Raw genomic sequence first — 23,669 nt, 5'->3', positions numbered from 1 at the left:
ACTGTTCTGGAGTATCCTACTCACACATAAAGTCACAGGTCACTAGCTCATAAAGAACTGTACCTTTTAGGAAGCCTATTAACTATCTGAGGGTTTTTTTTTTTTTTTTGCTAAAATGAGACCTACTTAAAGAACACCTTTGGTAGTCAAAGAATAATATTCACATAGCAGCTTACTTGGTGGATTTTACTGCCAGTGATAGATGGCATGGCAGTTGGAATAATTTTCATAACATTATGAAGATTGTAGCCTTATAAATGCCAACGGTAGTAAATAATGTTTTATAGACACAAAAGAAGCATCACACAGTCCCAGTGCCTCAGTACCATGCCTGGGGACTGGTGAGAAACAGCAGACATATCAGCATATCCGGCCAATAGAAACAGGGCTGCCGAATACCTCTCCCCTGTTCGGTACATGGGGACCTAGAAAAAGTAATTATATGGCCATATTTCTAGAACCAAAGGAAGCAGTTGAATTGGTGCAGTGCGATAAGCATGTGTGAAAAATGAGCATATGAGGGGGCTGATGGTAAGAAAAGCTGCTTGTCCAGTGGTATGGAGTGGCCAGAGCACGTGGCCCTGATCCTGAGATGACTAGGAATAACTTGATGTAGAAGGTGGGACCAGAGATGGGGCTATGAGGTCATGAGGAGAGGAGGGTCCAGGTTAGGAGACTCATGCCTGAGTGCAGACAGGGGACAGGAGTGAGGACAGATGGCCACAGACTGGGGATGGGAGTGAGGACAGATGGACACAGACTGGGGACAGGAGTGAGGACAGATGGACACAGACTGGGGACGGGAGTGAGGACAGATGGCCACAGACTGGGAACGGGAGTGAAGACAGATGGACACAGACTGGGGATGGGGATGAGGACAGATGGACACAGATGGGGCTGGTGTGAGGACAGATGGACACAGACTGGGGATGGGAGTAAGGACAGATGGACACAGACTGGGGATGGGAGTGAGTACAGATGGACACAGATGGGGCTGGTGTGAGGACAGATGGACACAGACTGGGGACGGGAGTAAGGACAGATGGACACAGACTGGGGACGGGAGTGAGGACAGACGGACATAGACTGGGGATGGGAGTGAGGAAAGATGGACACAGATGGGGCTGGTGTGAGGACAGATGGCCACAGACTGGGGACGGGAGTGAGGACAGATGGACACAGACTGGGGACGGGAGTGAGGACAGATGGACACAGATGGGGCTGGTATGAGGACAGATGGCCATAGACTGGGGACGGGAGTGAGGACAGATGGACACAGACTGGTGACGGGAGTGAGGACCGATAGACACAGACTGGGGACGGAGGTGAGGACAGATGGACACAGACTGGGGATGGGAGTGAGGACAGATGGACACAGACTGGGGATAGTGGTGAGGACAGATGGACACAGACTGGGGATAGCGGTGAGGACAGATGGACACAGACTGGGGATGGGGGTGAGGACAGATGGACACAGACTGGGGATGGGGGTGAGGACAGATGGACACAGACTGGGGATGGGAATGAGAACAGATGGCCACAGACTGGAGACAGGAGTGAGGACAGATGGACAAAGACCACCTTGCAATCCTCATCAATTCAAGAGTACAAGCCTGGGCTTTAAGGTGAGAGTGCACTTGGATAGAGCAGTAAGGGAGAAGGAAGCCACCTCAGGATTTCAGAAGAAAATGGACAGTTGAAGGCTAACCACCTAGCAGACCCCTGTCCCCACCAACCAAAGAGTCCTATGCTGGCTCTAAAGACACCCAAGCAGTATCTTGGCCTCCTGGAGACACTCCTAGCTGACGAGTCAGAGGCACCAGGTGTTCTGGGAATGGGGCTAAGCTCTGAACCCAGAAGATGGACCTTTGAGATGCTCATCTTCCTCTCTGCTTGCTGGACTTGTAAGTTGCCTGGAAAGGGTTTTCCAGGCAGTAAAGCAGGGCTCACCTCCGTGTCACCCAGACAGTTGAAAGCAGATAGGGGATGTCTGAGAGCTGAGGCCTGAGCATTTCCAGCTCTGACTCTGAGTATGTCCTCTGCCATAACACTCCCTCCAGGGGAAGGCTGAGGAGCCCAAGCCTTAGCAGTCTGATCAACCCAGAGGAAAGTCTCCTGTTGCCACATGGCTTGCTGGCAAAGCATTCTCTGGGCCATGACGCCAGAGCTGCAGTCAGAGTCACCACAGAGGAACAGTCCCCAGGAATAGTGAACAGCAGAAGACACATAGGAAAGCCTCTAGGGTGAATTCAGCAAGATGTAAAAAGCAAGTTGGAGAAAACAGAAAGCATGTCCAGAGAAAAAAATTCCCAAAAGAAAACTGTAGTAGGGTGGCGCCTGTGGCTCAAAGGAGTAGGGCACCAGGGTTCAAACCCAGCCCTGGCCAAAAACTGCAAAAAAAAAGAAAAAGGGAGGAAGACTGTAGTATTTTCTAAGAAATGAGAAAATAGTTTACTTAGAAAACAATTAAGAGTTCTAAAAAAATTAGAAAAATGAAATTCAAAAGGATTGGAATTGTGGGAAGATGGCTGACTAGAAGCAACTTTCACCAGAGGCTCATGCCCAGTGGGAGAGATATTGGACTGAAGTGGATGAAAGCTGAATGTGAGGAGCTCCACACTGATAGGACTGTGTTAGGTACACATCACACAAGCTGAATCATGCAGCAGAAACAAGAAAATGGAAGAAAAACAATAGGTACAAGCCCATCTCCCAGAGGAAGGGATACCCCTCCCCACAAATGAGAGCTCCACGGTGGGCAACCAGCCCACCAGTGAACAGGGTTCAAAAGTTCACTCACCTTATTCCACAGGACAGCGGTCTAAGTCCCAGTCCTCCTTCATTCTTTGAGTTCTCCACTACAGAGCCTAGACCCTATTCTGCCTAGTACAAAAGACCCAATATTTTTCTTGCAATCTTGAACACACAGGTTGCCTTTCCCCCACTCTAGCTGCTGGAAGGACTGCCCTCTGCAGAGTCCAGAGTATTTGGTGAACTCACTGAGAAGCTTGAGAAGTCTGCCAGCCGCCAAGCTATAGCTTGAGAGCAATAGCACAGAAGTCCAAACTTTGGCGGGAGAGAGTGAACTACCTCTCTCCAGCTCCTCAGAAATTCTCAAACAGATCTGTTTTCTGCCTTCTGAGCTCCACTGGGTGGGCAGGGCTAGTGCTTAAATGACTTTGCCTATTGACTGAACACTGGACCTGCCCCTTCCTGCCCCTGAGCTTGACTGGGGAGGTGGTGCCTGGTGCCTGAGTGACTTTGTCTGAGCTTTGGGCCTAAACTGTCCACAGAACTGTGGCCCTCAGCGATCAATTGGATGGATGGTGCCCAGCACATAAGCATCTCTCCTGAACACTGAACATCTCTCCAGTTCTGTCAGCGGGCAGCCTCATGAGCTTCATTTGGTGGGTGGAGCCAGTGCTGGCAGAGCGACTTTGACTGGAACTCTGGGCCAGGACTGTCTACTGATTCTTGTCCCCCAGATAGAGACACTATCTGAAGCTGAAGATTCACCACTTGTCAGCCTTTGTCAGTGTGTTGGTGGTACTACAACAGTGAGAAGTGGACTCATCAGGAACAACCTTTATCAATTCAACTAAAAAAGTATAATTAACGTATTTTAAAAAGTGCAAAAAAGGAAAAAGCTGAAAATACTCATGAGGAGGAATAAGCAGAATTCTGGCAACCTGAAAAACCAGAGCAGATTGATGCCTTCTGGGGATGTCCAAGAAAATACATCAGAAAAATTCCTTCTACAGAGAAATTGCTGAAATGTCAGAAATAGAATTTAGAATATGGATGGCAAATAAGATAAATGGCATGGAGGAAAAGATGGAAACAGAGAACAAAAAAAATAGTTCAGATGTTGTCTCAAGAAATTAATGAATACTTGGGCAGCACCTGTGGCTCAAAGGACTAGGGTGTCGGCCCCATATGCCTGAGGTGGTGGGTTTGAATCCAGTCCTGGCCAAAAACTGCAAAAAAGAAAGAAAGAAATTAATGAATTCAAAGACAAAGTCACCAAGGATAATGACATAATGAGGAAAGATATAGCAGAGCTTAGGGAATTGAAAAGGGTATTCAAAGAGCTTCAAAATACAGTAGAGTCCCTCAGAAATAGAGTTGAGCAGTGTGAAGATAGAATCTCAGATAAAGAAGACAAGACTTTTGAATTATCCCAAGCATTTAAAGAGGCAGAAAAATGGAGAAAAAGAACAGAGAATTCCCTGAGAGGGTTATGGGATCATTCTAAGAAATCAAACATTTAGATTATAGGATTCCTGAAGAAGAAGACAATTTGTCCCAAAGACACAAATTCTGTGCTACAAGACATCATGGCAGAGAATATCCCAAGTATTGCAAAAGATACAACATAGAAATTCAGATAGCAGATAGTTTCAGAACCCCAACACAACTCAATCCAAACAAAGCATCTTCTAGACACATTATAATTAATTTTGCCAATGTTAATATGAAGGAGAAACTTCTGCAAATAGCCAGGCAGAAAAAAAGTACTAGAAGGGGAAGAGTATAAGAACAACTGCAGATCTTTCAGCTGACACTTTCCAAGCCAAAAAAGGATGGTCATTGACCTTCAACCTTCTCAAACAAAATAATTTCCAGCCCAGGATCCTATACCCTACTAACCTAAGTTTCATTTTTGATGGAAAAATCAAATACTTCACTGACATCCACATGCTGAGGAAATTTGCCATGACTAGACGAGCTCTACAGGAAATACTCAGGCCCATTCTTCATAACAATCAACAGGAGGGTACACCACCAAAGTAAATCTACCCAGAAATTAAAGAAGAAATCCTAGCTTCCACAATAGTGAGAGGCACAAAATTAAGCTCTGTACTTAAGAAAAACAAGATGACCAAAACTGCCACATCTATCAGTTCTCCCAATTAATGTGAATGGTGTGAACTCTCCTTTAAAGAGGCATAGACTGGCCGACTGGATACAAAAGCTCAGACCAAATATCTGTTGCCTACTAGAAACTCACCTAACCTCAAAGGATAAAACAAGACTCAGGGTGAAGGAATGGGCAACAATATTCCAGGCAAATAGAAAGCAGAAAAAAGCTGGTGATTACAATCTTGTATGAAGATACAATTAGATTCAAACCAACAAAAATAATGAAAGACAAAGATGGACACTACATACTGGTCAAGGGAAACACACACTATAAAGAGATTTCCATAGTTAACATCTATGCACCCTATCTGAACGCTCCTCGATATATAAAGCAAACCCTAATTGATATGAACAATATGATATCTTCCTGCACTATAATAGTTGGAGATTTTAACACCATTTTGGCAGTCCTGGACAGATTCTTCAAGCAGACACTAAACAAAGAAATAATGGACTTACATAAGACCCTAGAACAAATGGACTTAACAGACATTTATAGAACACTTTATCCTAACAAAACTGCATACACATTTCTTTTCATCAACCCATGGATTATCTTCTAAAATTGATCATACCTTAGTTCACAAGGCTAACTTCAACAAATTCAAAAGAATAGAAATCATCCCCTGTTTCTTTTCAGACCATCATGGAATAAAAGTTGAGGTCGGCAGCAACAGAAATCTTCATACTCAGATAAATCATTGAAACCAAATAACCCTATGCTGAATGATAGCTGGGTCATAGACGAGATCAAGAAGGAGATCATTAGATGTCTGGAACAAAATGTAATGAAGACACAAACTATCAAAACCTGTGGGATACTGCAAAGGCAGTTCTTAGAGGGAAATTTGTAGCATTAGATGCCTTCATCAACAAAACAAAAAGTTGGTTCTTTGAAAAGATTAATAAAATTGATAAACACTTGGCTAGACTAACCAGAAACAGAAAAATAAGATATCTAATAACTACAATCAGATATGATAAAGGGAAGTAATAACAGATGCTACAGAAATACAAAAGATTCTCAATTATTACTATGAAAAACTCTTTTCCCAGAAATATGAAAATGTAGAGGAGATTGACCAATATCTAGAAGCACAATACCTTCCAAAACTCAGCCAGAAGGATTTAGAAATCTTGAATAGACTAATATCGAGTAGTGAAATAGCATCAATTATACAAATTTTCCTAACAAAAGAGAAGTCCTGAATCAGATGGTTTCATATTAGAATTCTATCAAACCTTCAAAGAGGAACTAGTTCCTATAATGCATAAACTTCTCCAGAATAGAAAGAAAGAAGGCATCCTATCATCCCCAACACATTCTATGAAGTAAATATCACCCTCATCCCCAAATGAGGAAAAGAGCCAACAAAAAAAGAAAACTATAGACCAATATCATTAATGAATATAAATGCAAAAATATTCAACAAGATATTAGCAAACAGAATACAGCAAAGGTAATACACAATGATCAAGTGGGTTTTATCCCATAGACACAATGTTGATTCAACATATGCAAATCTATAAATATAATATACCACATAAATAGAATAAAAAACAAAGACCATAGGATTCTTTCTTTCTTTCTTTTTTTTTTTTTGTAATTTAATTCCATTTTAATTGATTTAAATTTAAACAGTCGCATGTATTTGGCAAAGTTGCAGAATACAAAACCAACACACAAAAATCAGCTGCAGCCAAGCACAGTGGTTCATGCATTTTGAGAGGCCCAGGCAGGAGGATTGCTGGAGTCTAGGAGTTCAAAGCCAGACTGGGAAACATAGTGAGATACCATATCTACAAAAATAGTAAAAAGAAGATTAGTCAGGCATAATGGCATGTACCTGTAGTCTCAGCTACTCTGATACTAATAACTAAAGGCTGAGGTGGGAAGATCCTTTGAGACCAGGAGTTGGAGGCTGCAATAATCTACAATTGGGCTCCTACACCCCAGCCTGGGCTGGGTGCGGTGGCTTGTAATCCTAGTGCTCTGGGAGGCCAAGGCTGGTGGATTGCTTGAGTTCAGGAGTTCGAGACCACCCTGAGCAAGAGTTAAGACCCAACTAAAAATAGAAAAACTATCCAGGAGCCTGAGTCCCAGGTACTTGGAAGGCTAAAGCAAGAGGATTTTTTGAGCCCAAGAGACTGAGATTGCTGTGAGCTATGATGATGCCATGGCACTCTATCCAGAGCAACAGAGTGAGACTGTTTCAAAAATAAATAAATAAATAAAAAGCAGCTGCTGTTTTGTACACTAGCATAAACAATCTAAACAGGAAATTAAGAAAACAATTCCATTTACATTTGCATCATAAAAACAACAAAATACTTAGGAATAAATTTAACCAAAGAAGTGAGAGATGTATACCCTGAAAATTACAAAACATTGCTGAAAGAAATTAAAGAAGATCCAAATAAATAGCAAGATATCCAGTGCTCATGTATTGTGAAAAGAATGATACTACCCAAAGGGATCTACAGATTCAATGCAATCTCCATCAAAATCCTAAAGGTGTTTTTTCAGCAATAGGAGAGACACATCCTAAATAGCCATGTGGTTGGTGGCTACTTATTAGTGCAACTTTAAGAAGAAAAATTTTTTTCAAGAGCAGGACCATTGTGAGGAAAGGAGAGAAGATAGGCATAAAGCTGCGTGTAGTTACCCAAACTGTCTGCTGGGGTTTTAGATCTGCAAGCCAAGTATGTACTTATTTCAGTGCCTGGCACAGAGGAGGCACTCAATAATTACACAATGAAAGAAGGGCACAAGGATAAATGAGACAACATAGAACGGCCGTGATGCACGAAATCAAGAGACCTGATACAAACTTTCTCAGTGTTCTTGGCAAGTCACCTCATGTAAATTGAGAATGATAATCTTCTCTATATACCTCATAAGTCAGTTAGAAGCAGGTACGAGGATGCTTCTCGAATAACAAAGGGGGCTAGTAGGTCATTTCAGACAAATTTTTTAATAGTTAATAATAGTATTCCACAGATACTAATATCTTCTTGCTGGCATGTTTGCATGGATTATGTAAGATAATGCAAGTAAAGAATTTAGCAGAGGGGGCGGTGCCTGTGGTTCAAAGGAGTAGGGTGCCGGCCCCATATACCGGAGGTGGCAGGTTGAAATCGAGCCCCAACCAAAACTGAAGACCATACTCTTTGGGGAGTTCGAGAGTACATGCTGGTACTTCCACCGCCAAAGTCCACTTCCAGATGCACACTTTCTGGACTTCAGCATCTGAGATGGTTGCCAGATATTTGGAGTCATGTGTCATGGCTATTGCCCTGATGCCATTCCCTTCTGGGCAGCTGTTGAATATTGTGTGTACAGGAATACCTGTGAAGGAGTCCCACATAATGATCAAGCAGTCTGGCCCTTTGTCTGCTGTAGCAATCCACCGCCTGTCTTCACTGATGCAGAGGCAGGAGATAACATTAGGGTGGCCCTGAAGGTGGTACTGATGATTCCTGAAGACATTGTAGATGACTGCAGTATGAGCACAGACAAACAGAAGAACTCTCTCATTTTCCTCTCGAATATAGTAAACAGGAAGAGAGCTATTCCACCCAAACCACCAGGTCATGGTCAAGGGATATATGGTGCTGTCATCCTTCTGGAACAAAATGTCTTCCGTGGTAGTGGATACCATGGACTCCTCCGTGATTCCTGCTTTATACTGGAATTCTTTCTCTTTTTTATCGAGAAAGACTGATACTTTCTTTTCCTGTCCCTTCTTTTCCATCTCTGATTCCAAATCTCTTCCTTCTTGTCCCAATTCATCTTTGGGCATTTGGGTGGTTTTCTTCTCAAGGTCGCCTGAGGGCTGCCTTTCAGGTGAACAAACCTGTTGTTCCTCAAAACTGGTTTCATCAGAATCATGAAATTTATGTCCTGAGCTCAGGCATCTTGAAAGCTCATTTGTTTCAGAACCCTCTGGTTGCAACGAATACTTTGACTCACTACCTCTATGGGTTTTTGGGAAAGTTCCTGACACAGGTGACTGGAAATCAGTAACAAGTTTCTCCAAACTGACCATGGACTTAGTAATCTTTTGGACGGTGTCTTCTTCCTGTAATCCTGTTGCCTCTTCCTCCTGGGCTTCTCCTTCCTCTTTGTTCTCTTCTTCTTCCTCCTCTTTTTCCTCTTCCTCCTCCTCTTTCCATAGGATTCTTTCAATTGATACAGAAAAGGCTTTGGACAATATCCAGCATCCTTTCATGATAAAAATACTCAAGAAAATAGGCTAAGCTAGAACATTCCTTAAGCTGATAGAGGCTATCTACAGCAAACCCACAGCCAGTATCATATTGAATGAAGTAAAACTCAAAGTTTTATTTCCACTCAAATCTGGAACCAGACAAGGATGCCCACTGTCTCCACTGCATTGGAAGTCCTAGCCATCGCAATCAGGCAAGGGAAGGAGATCAAAGGAACCCAAATGGGGTCAGAGGAGGTCAAGCTCTCCCTCTTCACAGATAACATGATCTTATACCTGGTAAACCCCAGGGACAAAACTACAAAGCTCTTACAAGTGATCAAGGAATATAGTAGTGTCTCAGGATACAAAATCCATACCCATAAATCTATAGCCTTCATATATGCCAACAATTGTCAGGCTGAGAACAAAATCAAAGACTCTATTCCTTTTATAATAGCACCAAAGAAGATGAAATACCTGGGAATATATCTAACAAAAGATGTGAAAATCTTTATAGAGAATTATGAAACTTTGAGGAAGGAAATAGCAAAAGATGGCAACAAATGGAGGAACATAATATGCTCATGGCTGGTAATAATCAACATTGTTAAAATGTCCATATTACCCAAAGCAATCTATACATTTAATGCAATCCCCATCAAAGCACCAATGTCATACTTCAAGGAACTTGAAAACATAATTCATATGGAACCAGAAAAAACCCTGAATAGCAAATACAGTTCTTAGAAACAAAAACAAATCTGGAGGCATCACGTTGCCAGGTCTCAGGTTATATTACAAGGCTATCATGATCAAAATAGCATGGTACTGGCACAAAAATTGAGACATAAATCTATGGAATAGCATAGAGAATCTAGAGTTGAACCCAGCCACATATTGTCATTTGATCCTTGACAAATGATATGCCTTGGGGGGAAAAATCCTTATTTAACAAATGAGTGGTGCTGGAACAACTGGTTATCCACATGCAGAAGACTGAAACTGCACCCACACTTCTCACCATTGACAAAAATTGATTCTCGTTAGATAAAAAATTTAAATTTAAGACACAAAACCATAAAATTCTAGAAGAGAATATGAGGAAAACACTTGAAGATATTGGTCTGGGAAAAAACTTTATGAGGACAATCCCCCCCCCCCACCAGCAATTGCAGCAACACCAAAAATAAATAACTGGGATTTGATCGAGCTAAAAAGCTTTCGCAGAGCTAAGGGCACCACAAACAAAGCAAACAGACAGCTTTGGAATGGGGGAAGATTTGTGCATGTTATGAATCTGACAAAGGCCTGATAACTAGGATTTACAGAGAACTCAAACAATAAGAAAAGTTCAAACAACCCTCTCTATACATGGGCAAGAGATTTGAACAGATACTTCTCCAAGGAGGACAGATGAATGGCCAAAAAACACATGGAAAAATGCTCATTGTCTTTAATCATCAGAAAAATGCAAATCAGAACCACTCTAAGATATCACCTAACCCCAGCAAGATTAGCCCACATCACAAAGTCCCAAAACACTACATGTTGGCATAGATGTGGAAAGAAGGGAACATTTCTACACTGCTGGTGGGATTGCAAAGTAATACAGCTTTTTTAGAAAGAAGCATGGAGAATACTCAAAGATCTAAAAGTCTTCCATTTGACCCTTCAATCCTATTACTACCCAGAAGAACAAAAAAATCATTTTACCACAAAGACATTTGCACTAGAATGTTTATTATAGCTCAATTCATAATTGCCAAGTTGTGGAAGCAACTAAGTGCCCATCAACCCGTGAATGGATCAACAAACTGTAGTATATGTATACCACGGAATATTATTCAGACATTAAAAAGATGGAGACTTTATGTCTTTTACATTTACCTGGATGGAGTAGAAATACATTCTTCTTAGTAAAGTATTACAAGAATGTAAAAATAAATATCCAGTGTACTCCATACTAATATGAAATCAATATATAAACAATTACATGCTCATAAGAACCATAAAACACTAATATAGTCCAGTTCATGGGTAGAGAGAAGTGGGGGGGACGTATGGCAGAAGGAGGGGGTCATGAGGTGGGATCTGACCTAATGTGCACATTGTGAGGGTGCATAACACGCCCCCCGGGCCTCTTCTACAAATGGAATTTTACCTTGGAAATGAAAACAAAGTAACCTAAATATTGTACCCTCGTATTAATTTGAAAAAGTAGAATAAAAACTCAAAAAAAGAAAGAATTTGCAAAAAAATAAAAAAATTTCAAAAGGATCAAAGATAAAGTTGAAGAAATAACCCACTTAGAAGGGCAAAACTTTGAAAAAAATAGAAAAGAGAAGATGAGAGAGAAAAACAGTTTGAGAAATACAACATTCACCTAACAGTAATTCCATGGAAGGAGAAGGGATAAAATAGTGAAGATGACGCAGCACAAGGGGTGAGTCAAAGTCCCCTGAGCCGACAGAAACTCCCCACCAAGAAGTTCGCCCAGGAATCTCAGAGCCTGTGGCCAGGAGAAGGTCCATGGTGTCTGGGGTGGGGGGAGGGAGAGAAAAGGGCAGCTGCATACAAAGGACCAAACCTACCACAGTGTTGGACTTCCTGAGACTTATCACGAGATGCTGGAACACAAGAAATGCAGCTCTGTGTGTTCTGAGGGACAGTGCTCTGCTGTTAGAATCACCCACGAGGCAGCCCACAGAGGGCAGGGCAAGGACGTGCCCAGAGTGAGCGGCTGCCAGATGGCCTGGCAGGGGACACAAGGGCCCACCGAGGAGGTTGGCTCTGGGCATGCCCAGGTGGACAGAGGCCTGCTGGGGGCCAGACAAGGGCAGGGACGGCAGTGAGAAGAGGAGGCTGGTGGGGTCTGGACTCTGCGAGGACCTTACACACCTGGCAGGGGGCTTGGAAGTGGGAGAATGAGGACATATTAAGCTAAAACTTACAGGTTAACAAAGCATGCACTTGGGAGCGAAAACTCGGTTAAATTCAAGAAGGGCAGTGGGGGGATTTGTTAAGTTCTAACAAAATTGATAGACTGGCCAGGTCAAGGTGCAAGTTCCCAGGTGAAGGTCACAACTGGACGTGAACGTGACCTTACAGGTGCAAACCATGTGACCTAATCGTATTAATCCAATCATAATAATCTAAAATGGAAACAAAGAAAATTAAAAGATACTAGCAGAGAAGTGAGGGTCAGGCAGGAAAGAGAAAGATGAGAGCACACGCCTGGCTCCACTGCCCTGCTGCCTGCAGCGTCTTGGTCCTGATAGGACACCAAAACCAGACGTTGGCTTAAGCAAAATCACTGTCCTTATCCTGGGAGTGCCTGAGTCCCAAGAAAGCAGTTGTCAGGGAGGTGAGGGGCGGGGAGTTCCCATGTGAAATGTGACCCTCGTTTTTTCAAGATAAGAACCCAATAGGGACTGTCCTAAAACAATCAAGAAATCACAGCTCAAACTTCCACAGTGGTTACTTTGAGGAATAGAAATCCATTGAGGGGGATGTCTGGAAGATTGTGGTTTTTTTTTTTTTTTTAATTAAATCATAGCTGTGTACATTAATTTGATCATGGGGCACCATACACTATTTTCATAGACCGTTTGACACATTTTCATCACACTGGTTAACATAGCCTTCCTGGCATTTTCTTAGTTATTGTGCTAAGACATTTATATTCCACATGGGTTGTTAAATTTGACTTTTAAATAATGTCCAAATCAAAACTCGTTTAAAAAACAACTATTGTAGTATAAACATGATGCAGTATAAAAAAAAAAAGCCGCTGAAGAAATCTGAACAAAGGAGACACCAGACCAAAGTTGCAATTCAAGGAAATGTGTTTGGTTTTGATCTCAATTTTAGTGACAGGAGGAACCTGGGTTTGGCTGTGTCTGTGGAGGAGATGCTGAGAGCCCTGGTGAGGAGGCAGCACCCAGGTGCAGGAAGGTTCCCAGGAGAGGGAAGGCGCCCAGGTGAGGAGGCAGCACCCAGGTGCAGGAAGGCACCTGCCAGACCCGCCTCCCAGGGCGGACAGCCCTCGTGAAACACACACACCTGCCTGTCACTCTGCTGTCTTCTGTCTGAGGGCTTCTGATGGAAATGTCCCTCAGACCGAGACTAAGACCAGACTTCAGTGGATCAAGCACAGTTGTGAAAGTTCTGAGTGTCTCCCACTTCGGGTGTGCTTTGGAGGCAAACAGCAGCAGTGGCACTTGGTGGGGGCCGAGGAGACCCTGTTGGTGCACACAGTTTGCTCATAACTTTGGACCGCCTGTTCCCGGATTTCAAAAACTAAAAAGAAATACAAAATACAGGAAACAATCTGAGCAGTCAGAGAACCAAATCTCCTGGAGAGCAGGCTTGGAGACGTCCCAATGTTTCCCTGTTTTGGCCCGAGGTGAGAGCCAGGGCTGGCAGGTGGTGACCAGAGTCCCTTTGCTTTTTTCCTTGAGTTAGGAACAAAACTAGTTTTCTTGAGTTTAAAGATATTAAAATCAGTGATTGTGCTTTATTTGAATCAGTGAATTAGTATTCAAAGCAATAAATATTTACTAAAAGGCAATACCATTTAAGTGATTTTTAAAAGATGAAAAAGCAAGCCTCTTCTAGAAACCAATTTTTTAAATTCTCTAAGCAAGAAGGTGAAATACATATTTTGAACAATTATTTTGTAAATATTTTTAAGGCTTGTTTTAATGCCTGTCAAGTTTAAACTAAAATATATATAATTTTCAAATAATTTAGACCTTTATTAATACTGTTCAGAGGATAAAAGAAATTAATAAAGAATAATATTAAAATTATTGATACAATATTAAAAATTGAGAAACCAAGTTAATGTGTCATTAAATCTGTGAATTTGTTTTATTAGTGTACACATATATGTTGCTGAGAAGTTATATCAGGAAGAAGTTTGAGATGATAGCTGTTGAATTGAATAATTTGGTGATTTAAATTATTATTATTATTATTTTTATTTATTTTTTTTTTGCAGTTTTTGGTCGGGGCTGGGTTTGAACCAGCCACCTCCGGCATATGGGGCCGGCGCCCTACCCCTTTGAGCCACAGGCGCTACCCGATTTAAATATTTTTGAAGTGTTTCAAATGCTTTTATATCTTCTAGAAACTTACAAGAATAACCCTTTAAATGTTCAGTGTTAAGAAGAGATATCAGTAGGGTGAGAGACACAGACTCAGGGAGCCCGTGCTGACCCTGGGAGTCCCCATGGCTGCCCACAAGGTGTGACCACTCTGCCTGCAGGTGGGGAGACTGAGGCTGGGGGGACCAAATGGCTGCCCGGGCCTGGCGCCACTCATGCCTGCCCTGGACAGTCAGGTCTTCCAGCTATGTGGCCATGTGTATGTGCAGCCCGCACAGATGCAATGACAACTGAAGCTTCTTCTTACACACCCTGATCTGGCCCATTGCTCTGAGCACCTGCCAAGCCCCAGCCCAAGGCCACTTTCCTCCAGCCCAGACAGTCCTCCTTCACCTCCAAGGGTCGCAGGGTCCATGACTTTGTCCATGTGTTTTCTGATCACCACCCTCTCACAGGCCAACTGGGCCTCACACTCTGGGGCCCCAGTACTGGCCTGGCCCTGGCCTCTGCATCCCTCTCCTTCTGCTGGTCCCTTCTCTCCCCAAATACCAGATGTCCTCGAGTCCAAGAGCTTGCACCTGCCGCTGCAGCTTCCTTACTGCCACTCACGGTGCCTGTCCACCCTTGGTCTCTAATTCTCTTTATCTCTTTGTCTCATGGTCTCCTGTCTCTCTCTCTCCCTGTCCCCCTGTCTTTGTCACTCTGACTCACTCCCCATCCCCATTGTTGTCCCCACTGTGTGTAAGGGTAGCTGTCTCTGCTCCGTGCCCCTCAAAGCTATGGACTGCGTCTGCACTGCTCAGTGAAATGCTTTCTGAATAAATGAACAGTGAATGAACCACTCAGTCTGTTCACTCTGCAAAACTCACAGAGCACCTACTTAATATATAGCAGGCATTAGAGAAAAATTTATGCTGTTATTTAAATAAATCCTTACAATGACCCAATAAGAAATTAGGGCAAGATCACTATCCTTTAGAAATCAGAAAACCAAAACAAGGAGAAAAGCGACTTGCAAATACCATGTACAATGTCATGCAACTCTGTGGCTTAAATGAACAGTGAATGAACCACTCAGTCTGTTCACTCTGCAAAACTCACAGAGCACCTACTTAATATATAGCAGGCATTAGAGAAAAATTTATGCTGTTATTTAAATAAATCCTTACAATGACCCAATAAGAAATTAGGGCAAGATCACTATCCTTTAGAAATCAGAAAACCAAAACAAGGAGAAAAGCGACTTGCAAATACCATGTACAATGTCATGCAACTCTGTGGCTTAAGCAAGTTACGAAAAGTCTCTGTCTCCTCACAATAGGCAGTGTAATAGATTCTACCCTTCAGGGTCCTTGTGAAGGTTTAGGGGGTAGACATATGTGAAGTTTCAGAAAATGCCAGGCATATAATAAATGCACTGTGAATAGTGTCAGTTTTAACGGAGGTGAGATTAAAACTCACTACTCCAGAATTATGTGCAAATATTATTCCAAAATATTTATTTTAACCTTGACCCAACTGAAACCATTCAGACTATACAAGAAAAATACCGTTTATACCAGGAGAGATTATGCAGAGCACCCATGAGTCTCTGCACTGACTTTGGCTTTCTGAGCCTCACAGGGGTGGGGCTGGGGTGGGAGGACCCTCACGCTGCCTTCCTCCCTCACGGCAGTTGGGAGGACATACTTGAGAGCAGAGTGTACTCCTTCAAGCTTGTTTCCAGTTACCCAAACCTTGAGAACTTACCCCTATTTAAATTAAAATTAGATAAAATGAAAATGGAGAGTGAAAGATGGTTGAAAATAATATGGAAGCTGCCTGGAGAACATGAAATACATAACTTCTTCTTCTTCTTCTTGTTTTTTTTTTTTTTGTATTTCAGGTTAATTTGAGAGTACAAAATGTAAAATCGCAATATTTGAATTTGTTAGGTAGAGTCCCTCTTGTAGGTATCTCCTGCACCCAAAAGGTGTGCCGCACACCCCTACTCTGTGCCATTCAGTGGGAGCACCCAAAACCCCTCTCCCCTCTCCCTTATTCCCTCTCTCTCCAACTTAAATTGAAAGGATTTTTTCTCCAGCGTGGGGATAAGTTCAATCATCTGCTGGCTTCATATTAGTATTAAGTACACTGGACATTTGCTTTTCCATTCTTGTGATACTTTACTGAGAAGAATCTATTTCAGCTCCATCCAGGTTAATACAAAAGATGTGAAGTCACCATCTTTTTATAGCTGAATAGTACTCCATGGTATACATGTACCATAGTTTGTTAATCCATTCCTGAATTGATGACCATTTAGGCTGTTTTCCACTTCTTGGCAATTGTAAATTGAGCTGCAATAAACAATGTAGTACATATGTCCTTATAACAAAATGATTTTTCAACAAAATCTTAGCCAATAGACAACAGCTACACATTAAAAAATATATACATCACAATCAAGCAGGCTTCATCCCAGGGATGCAAGGCTGGTTTAACATATGCAAGTCTATAAATGTAAATCACTGTATCAACAGAAGCTAAAACAAGGACCTATGATCCTCTCAATAGATGCAGAAACAGCATTTGATAAAATTCAGCATCCTTTACTAACAAGAACACTTCAGAATATAGGCATAGGTGGCACATTTCTTAAACTGATTGAAGCCATATATGACAAACTCACAGCTAACATTGTAATGAAAGGAATAAAACTGAAAGGTTTTCCACTTAGAACTGGAAGACAAGGATGTCTGTATTGCCACTGCCACTCAACACAGTGCTGGAAGTTCTAACCAGTGCAGCCAGGCAAGAAAAGGATATAAAGGGCATCCAGATGGGTGGAGAGGAAGCCAAACTCTTGCTCTTTGCCAATGATATGATCTTCTACTTAGAGAACCCCAGAGACTCTTTGAAGTGATCAAGAAATACAATAAGATCTCAGGATATAAGATCAATGTCCACAAATCAGTAGTCTTTGTATATGCCAATAATAGCCAAGTTGAGAAAATTCTGAGACACAATTTCCTTTACAGTAGCTTCAGAGAAAATGAAAGACCTAGAAATATACTTAACAAAAAGAGGTTAAGGACCTCTACAAAGAAAATTATGTAACCCTAAGAAAAGAAATAGCAGAAGACATTAACAAATGGAAAGGCATGCCACGCTCCTGGCTGGCAGGAGTCAACGTTGTGAATACGTCTATACTTCCCAAAGCAACCTACAGATCCAATGCAATCCCCATTAAAATAGTTCATTTTGTATGGAACCACAAAATAAAACCCTGTATAGCCAAGGTAATTCTTAGTAATGAAAACAAAGCCGAGGGCATCACCCTGCCTAACTTCAGGCTATAGTACAAGTCCACAGTGATCAAGACAGCATGGTATTGGCACAAAAATAGAGACAAAGACATTTGGAACCGAGGAGAAAACCAAGCGATGAAACCACTCGTCTTATGGTCATCTGATCTTTGATAAACCCAACAAAACCAAACACTGGGGAAAGGAATCCCTATTCAAAAAATGGTGCTGGGAGAACTAGATAACCACATGAAAACCACTGAAACTTGAGCCGTACTTTTCACCACTTTCAAAAATTGCTTCAAGATGGATAAAAGACTTAAATCTAAGGAAGAGAACAATTAAAATCCTAGAATAAAGTGTAGGGAAAACTCTTGACGATGTCAGCCTGGGAAAAGATTTTATGAAGAAGACTTCCAGGACAATTGCAACAACCAAAAAAATTAGTAAATGGGACTTAATTAAACTGAAAAGTTTCTGCACAGCTAAGGACACAGCAATCAAAACAAACAGACAACCTTCAGAATGGGAAAAGATATTTGCATGTTAGAAATCTGGCAAACGCTTGATAGCTCAAATCTATAGAGAACTCAATCAACAAAATAAAAGCACTAACAATCCCATCTATCACTTTGCAAGGGACATGAACAGGACTTTTTCTGAGGCTAACAAATATATGAAAAAATGCTCATCATCCCTAGTCATCGGAGAAATGCAAATCAAAACCACCCTCAGATATCACCTAGCCCCGGTTCAATAAGCCCACATCACAAAATCCCAAAGTCGCAGATGCTGGCATGGATGTGGAGAGTTTTACACTGTTGGTGGGACTGCAAACTAATATAGCCACTTTGGAAAGAAGTATGGAGAAAAGAACTAAAAAAAAATACGTAACATCCTAAATAGGTGAATTCACTGAGGATCCACGTGAAGATTAAAAATTGTTTAAACAGAGCTAACCACAAAAGGATCGTAAAAGCTGCAACAACTAAAAAATATTTTGACGTGTCCAAATGAGCACAGCAACGTTTGTGGAAGCAGAGCTTGGGGGATTTGCAGGCAATCAAATGCAGTTTTTCCATTTATAACTTTAACAAAAATGAAGTTAAAACACCAAAAGCCCAGATTTTTCATTTCTAATTCAGTATTGGCTTTTCACTCCACTTAAAGTGATTGGACTTTTTTCTCTGTTACTGTACACTGGTCAAATTTATATGAAGCCCAAGGATATGTAGCATAATTTCTGTCAGGAAAGGATTACTCCTGGTTTTGTGCCTTGTATCTATATTAAGAATCATTTTATGGATATAATCTGAAAAAATTACAAGAGATTATTTTTGCTGACACAGAACTCCTGAGCGAGCATGATTTTATGAGCAATCTCGTGCTCTGATCCTCTGCGGGTGCAGCACAAGACTTGCAGAGCCTCCCACAGTAGCCTCCAGATGCTGCGTCGACCAGGGCAGAGACGGGCAGACACGTGCACCAGCACTAAGCAGCCTGTCCTGCACTGCGGACGTCGTGGTGACTGCTGTTATGTGCATAGCTTCAATGCTTCCAAGTCAGAAATAGGAAATAGAGTGCTCGTCCTGCGCTGAGAGAGCACGGGCAGACCCTGAGGGCAGCCCTGTGTGCAGCTGCCATCACTGCGGTTCTGTGCAGAGTGAGTGCCCTGGGGCAGGCCCTGTCAGGGAGGCCCTTGTGAGGGGCTGCCGCTGGACTCAGACACAGCTAGCTGGCAGCTAGTGATTCAGCTTGGAGGGTGTGGGGGCTCAGTGCTACTGACCCAGCTTCTTCCCTAAAATAGGAAAGGACCAGCATAAAACATCTGAGAAATCTGTACACTTCACAATCAAAATACTACACATTCAACAGACACACACTTTTTTTCCTGATTTTGTCTGGTTATAATTATTAATCTTGCTTTGCATTTTATGTTTTTAAGAGATGATAATATTTAAAAGGCAAGTAGCCAATCCTCATGTTTCAGAGCTGATGGAGCTTTAGAAATCAGCTAACTACCCTCATTTTACAAATTTTTAAAAGTGACATCAAAACCTTTCAGTCAAGGTGGAAATGAAGTCCCTCAGCTGTTGATACTACCCCATGTCAGCCTCACTCAGGGCTGAATAATAATATTGTATTTATTCAAATATAAAATACACCAAAGCAATAAGAAAAAAAATAGTTTCCTAAGACACATAAGATTGTTGCTAGTGCAATCAGTCTAATTTTTCTTAGAAGTCTTTACTGATGATAGAAACAAATAAACAATAGTTAGTTCCCAGAATTTTAAAGTCTCATGTACTTGCTGGATAACTGAATGTCTCAGTAATGATAAAAGTAGCAATTGCAAAGTGTCGTCACCATCACTGCTAAACGGCAGTCACTGTCACTCCTGCAGTGCTCTGTGCACGCCAGATGCCTCATTAACCTCCTCATGTACTGTCTTCAATTCATCTTTAAAGCAGCCATGTAAGATGAGCATTTTTCTCATTTAACATTTGATGATTTTGAGGTCTGAAGTTGAACCTCTGTCAAGAGTCACTCAACCAGCAAGACCAGCCACATACAGTTCAAACTCAACACCTCAAAACACAGTGTCCTGTTCACAAGCCCCTCCCAGCACCTGCCACCTGCAGGTCTGACTTCCCTCCTCCTTTGGTGAGTGGGTGGCAGGTGCCATCACCCACCCAGGGGTCTGACTCAGGCCTGGGTCCTCCTGGCCTCTCTCACCTGGCTGGGGTTGCTCCTGGCAATCAAGCACCCTCCTCGCCCCGACCCATCACACCTGCCCCCAGCGCAGTCTTCAATCTGATATCCACCTGCCCCTCTCCCGTCTGCCTTTTCTGCATGTTACCTTTGCAGCTGGCAAATTTGACTGAATCATTTGAGTGCTTCAAAAAACTCAAATAGCCACGTGTTTGGTGTATAAAAACCCATAGGCCTACGGGTAGTCCGAAGTCTGTGACCCTGCCCAACCGTCCACTCCCTCCCCCTTCCCCACACCCACCCCACCTGCACACTCTCCCTCCCCCCACCCACACTCTCCCTCTCCCACTCCTACCCCACCTGCACATTGTGACTCCCCCTCCCCACGCCTAACCCCCTGCACACACTCTCCCTCCCCCTCCCATGCCCACCCCCCCTGCACACTCCCCCTCCCCCTCCCATGCCCACCCCACCTGCACACACTCTCCCTCCCCCCTCCCACGCCCACCCCCCCTGCACACACTCTCCCTCCCCCTCCCATGCCCACCCCACCTGCACACACTCTCCCTCCCCCTCCCATGCCCACCCCACCTGCACACACTCTCCCTCCCCCTCCCATGCCCACCCCACCTGCACACACTCTCCCTCCCCCTCCCATGCCCACGCCCCCTGCACACACTCTCCCTCCCCCTCCCACGCCCACCCCCCCTGCACACACTCTCCCTCCCCCTCCCATGCCCACCCCACCTGCACACACTCTCCCTCCCCCTCCCACGCCCACCCCACCTGCACACACTCTCCCTCCCCCTCCCACGCGCACCCCCCCTGCACACACTCTCCCTCCCCCTCCCACGCCCACCCTCCCTGCACACACTCTCCCTCCCCCTCCCACGTCCACCCCCCCTGCACAGACTCTCCCTCCCCCTCCCACGCCCACCCCACCTGCACACACTCTCCCTCCCCCTCCCACTCCCACCCCACCTGCACACACTCTCCCTCCCCCTCCCATGCCCACCCCCCCTGCACACACCCTCCCTCCCCCTCCCATGCCCACCCCCCTGCACACACTCTCCCTCCCCCTCCCATGCCCACCCTCCCTGCACACACCCTCCCTCCCCCTCCCATGCCCACCCCCCCTGCACACACTCTCCCTCCCCCTCCCATGCCCACCCCACCTGCACACACTCTCCCTCCCCCTCCCATGCCCACCCCACCTGCACACACTCTCCCTCCCCCTCCCATGCCCACCCCACCTGCACACACTCTCCCTCCCCCTCCCATGCCCACGCCCCCTGCACACACTCTCCCTCCCCCTCCCACGCCCACCCCCCCTGCACACACTCTCCCTCCCCCTCCCATGCCCACCCCACCTGCACACACTCTCCCTCCCCCTCCCACGCCCACCCCACCTGCACACACTCTCCCTCCCCCTCCCACGCGCACCCCCCCTGCACACACTCTCCCTCCCCCTCCCACGCCCACCCTCCCTGCACACACTCTCCCTCCCCCTCCCACGTCCACCCCCCCTGCACAGACTCTCCCTCCCCCTCCCACGCCCACCCCACCTGCACACACTCTCCCTCCCCCTCCCATGCCCACCCCACCTGCACACACTCTCCCTCCCCCTCCCATGCCCACCCCCCCTGCACACACCCTCCATCCCCCTCCCATGCCCACCCCCCTGCACACACTCTCCCTCCCCCTCCCATGCCCACCCTCCCTGCACACACCCTCCCTCCCCCTCCCATGCCCACCCCCCCTGCACACACTCTCCCTCCCCCTCCCATGCCCACCCCACCTGCACACACTCTCCCTCCCCCTCCCATGCCCACCCCACCTGCACACACTCTCCCTCCCCCTCCCATGCCCACCCCACCTGCACACACTCTCCCTCCCCCTCCCATGCCCACCCCCCCTGCACACACTCTCCCTCCCCCTCCCATGCCCATCCCACCTGCACACACTCTCCCTCCCCCTCCCATGCCCACCCCACCTGCACACACTCTCCCTCCCCCCTCCCACGCCCATCCCGCCTGCACACACTCTCCCTCCCCCCTCCCACGCCCACCCCACCTGCACACACTCTCCCTCCCCCCTCCCACGCCCACCCCTCCTGCACACACTCTCCCTCCCCCCTCCCACGCCCACCCCTCCTGCACACACTCTCCCTCCCCCTCCCACGCCCACCCCACCTGCACACACTCTCCCTCCCCCTCCCATGCCCACCCCACCTGCACACACTCTCCCTCCCCCTTCCCACGCCCACCCCCCCTGCACACACTCTCCCTCCCCCCTCCCACGCCCACCCCACCTGCACACACTCTCCCTCCCCCCTCCCACGCCCACCCCTCCTGCACACACTCTCCCTCCCCCCTCCCACGCCCACCCCTCCTGCACACACTCTCCCTCCCCCCTCCCACGCCCACCCCCCCTGCACACACTCTCCCTCCCCCTCCCACGCCCAGCCCCCTGCACACACTCTCCCTCCCCCTCCCATGCCCACCCCACCTGCACACACTCTCCCTCCCCCCTCCCACGCCCACCCCTCCTGCACACACTCTCCCTCCCCCCTCCCACGCCCACCCCCCCTGCACACACTCTCCCTCCCCCCTCCCACGCCCAGCCCCCTGCACACACTCTCCCTCCCCCTCCCATGCCCACCCCCCCTGCACACACTCTCCCTCCCCCCTCCCACGCCCAGCCCCCTGCACACACTCTCCCTCCCCCTCCCATGCCCACCCCACCTGCACACACTTTCACTCCCCCCTCCCACGCCCACCCCTCCTGCACACACTCTCCCTCCCCCCTCCCACGTCCACCCCCCCTGCACACACTCTCCCTCCCCCTCCCATGCCCACCCCACCTGCACACACTTTCCCTCCTCCTCCCCACACCGACCCCACCTGCACACTCCCTCCAGTTTCTGGGGATGTGTTGGATTTCATCTTCTGAATGTATTGTGCTCTTACTCAGCTTCTTCTGCAAATTCTGTTTGGCTTAAAAGCAATGGGATGCCAGAGGGCACTCCCATGTCCTTGAAAGGTCTTCCTGGAGCCCCTGCTGGCACCTGTGACCCCCCTTCTCCATGACGCCCCCACTGCACATTTACGTCATGGTGTTCACCACGTCATCCATCCACCCAGTGGTATTTGCTGAGTATCTGACATGCCAGGTTACTGACCTGCCCCAAGCCCCCTTATCTCACGGAACCCAGGAGGGAGGGCCTGTCCCCACCCAGAATGTCCAGGATAGCACGGGGCCTAGCACAGAGGCACCTCCCCAATAAATAATGGGTGGGTTCATGACTGGATGATCATCTTACCAGGCCCGGGTGCAAAACCACACTGTCAGAGGCCTCAGGAACACTCCAGGGAAGTGGGGGGCTCACGTAGCTCACTGGGGACAAAGGTGGTCTGCCCGTGTGGTGT

General features: G+C 45.7%; 1 protein-coding gene across 14 annotated transcripts in view; it reads left to right on the top strand.

Annotated features, from left to right (window-relative positions):
• MYT1L (myelin transcription factor 1 like) overlaps positions 1–23,669 on the top strand; it is a 476,241-nt gene that overhangs the window by 331,665 nt on the left and 120,907 nt on the right. The window lies entirely within an intron of this gene.

This window comes from Nycticebus coucang, chromosome 4 (genome assembly GCF_027406575.1).
Source record: "Nycticebus coucang isolate mNycCou1 chromosome 4, mNycCou1.pri, whole genome shotgun sequence".
NCBI lineage: Eukaryota > Metazoa > Chordata > Mammalia > Primates > Lorisidae > Nycticebus > Nycticebus coucang.
Note: the sequence above shows the minus strand (reverse complement) of the source record. Positions and strands in the feature narration are given on the sequence as shown.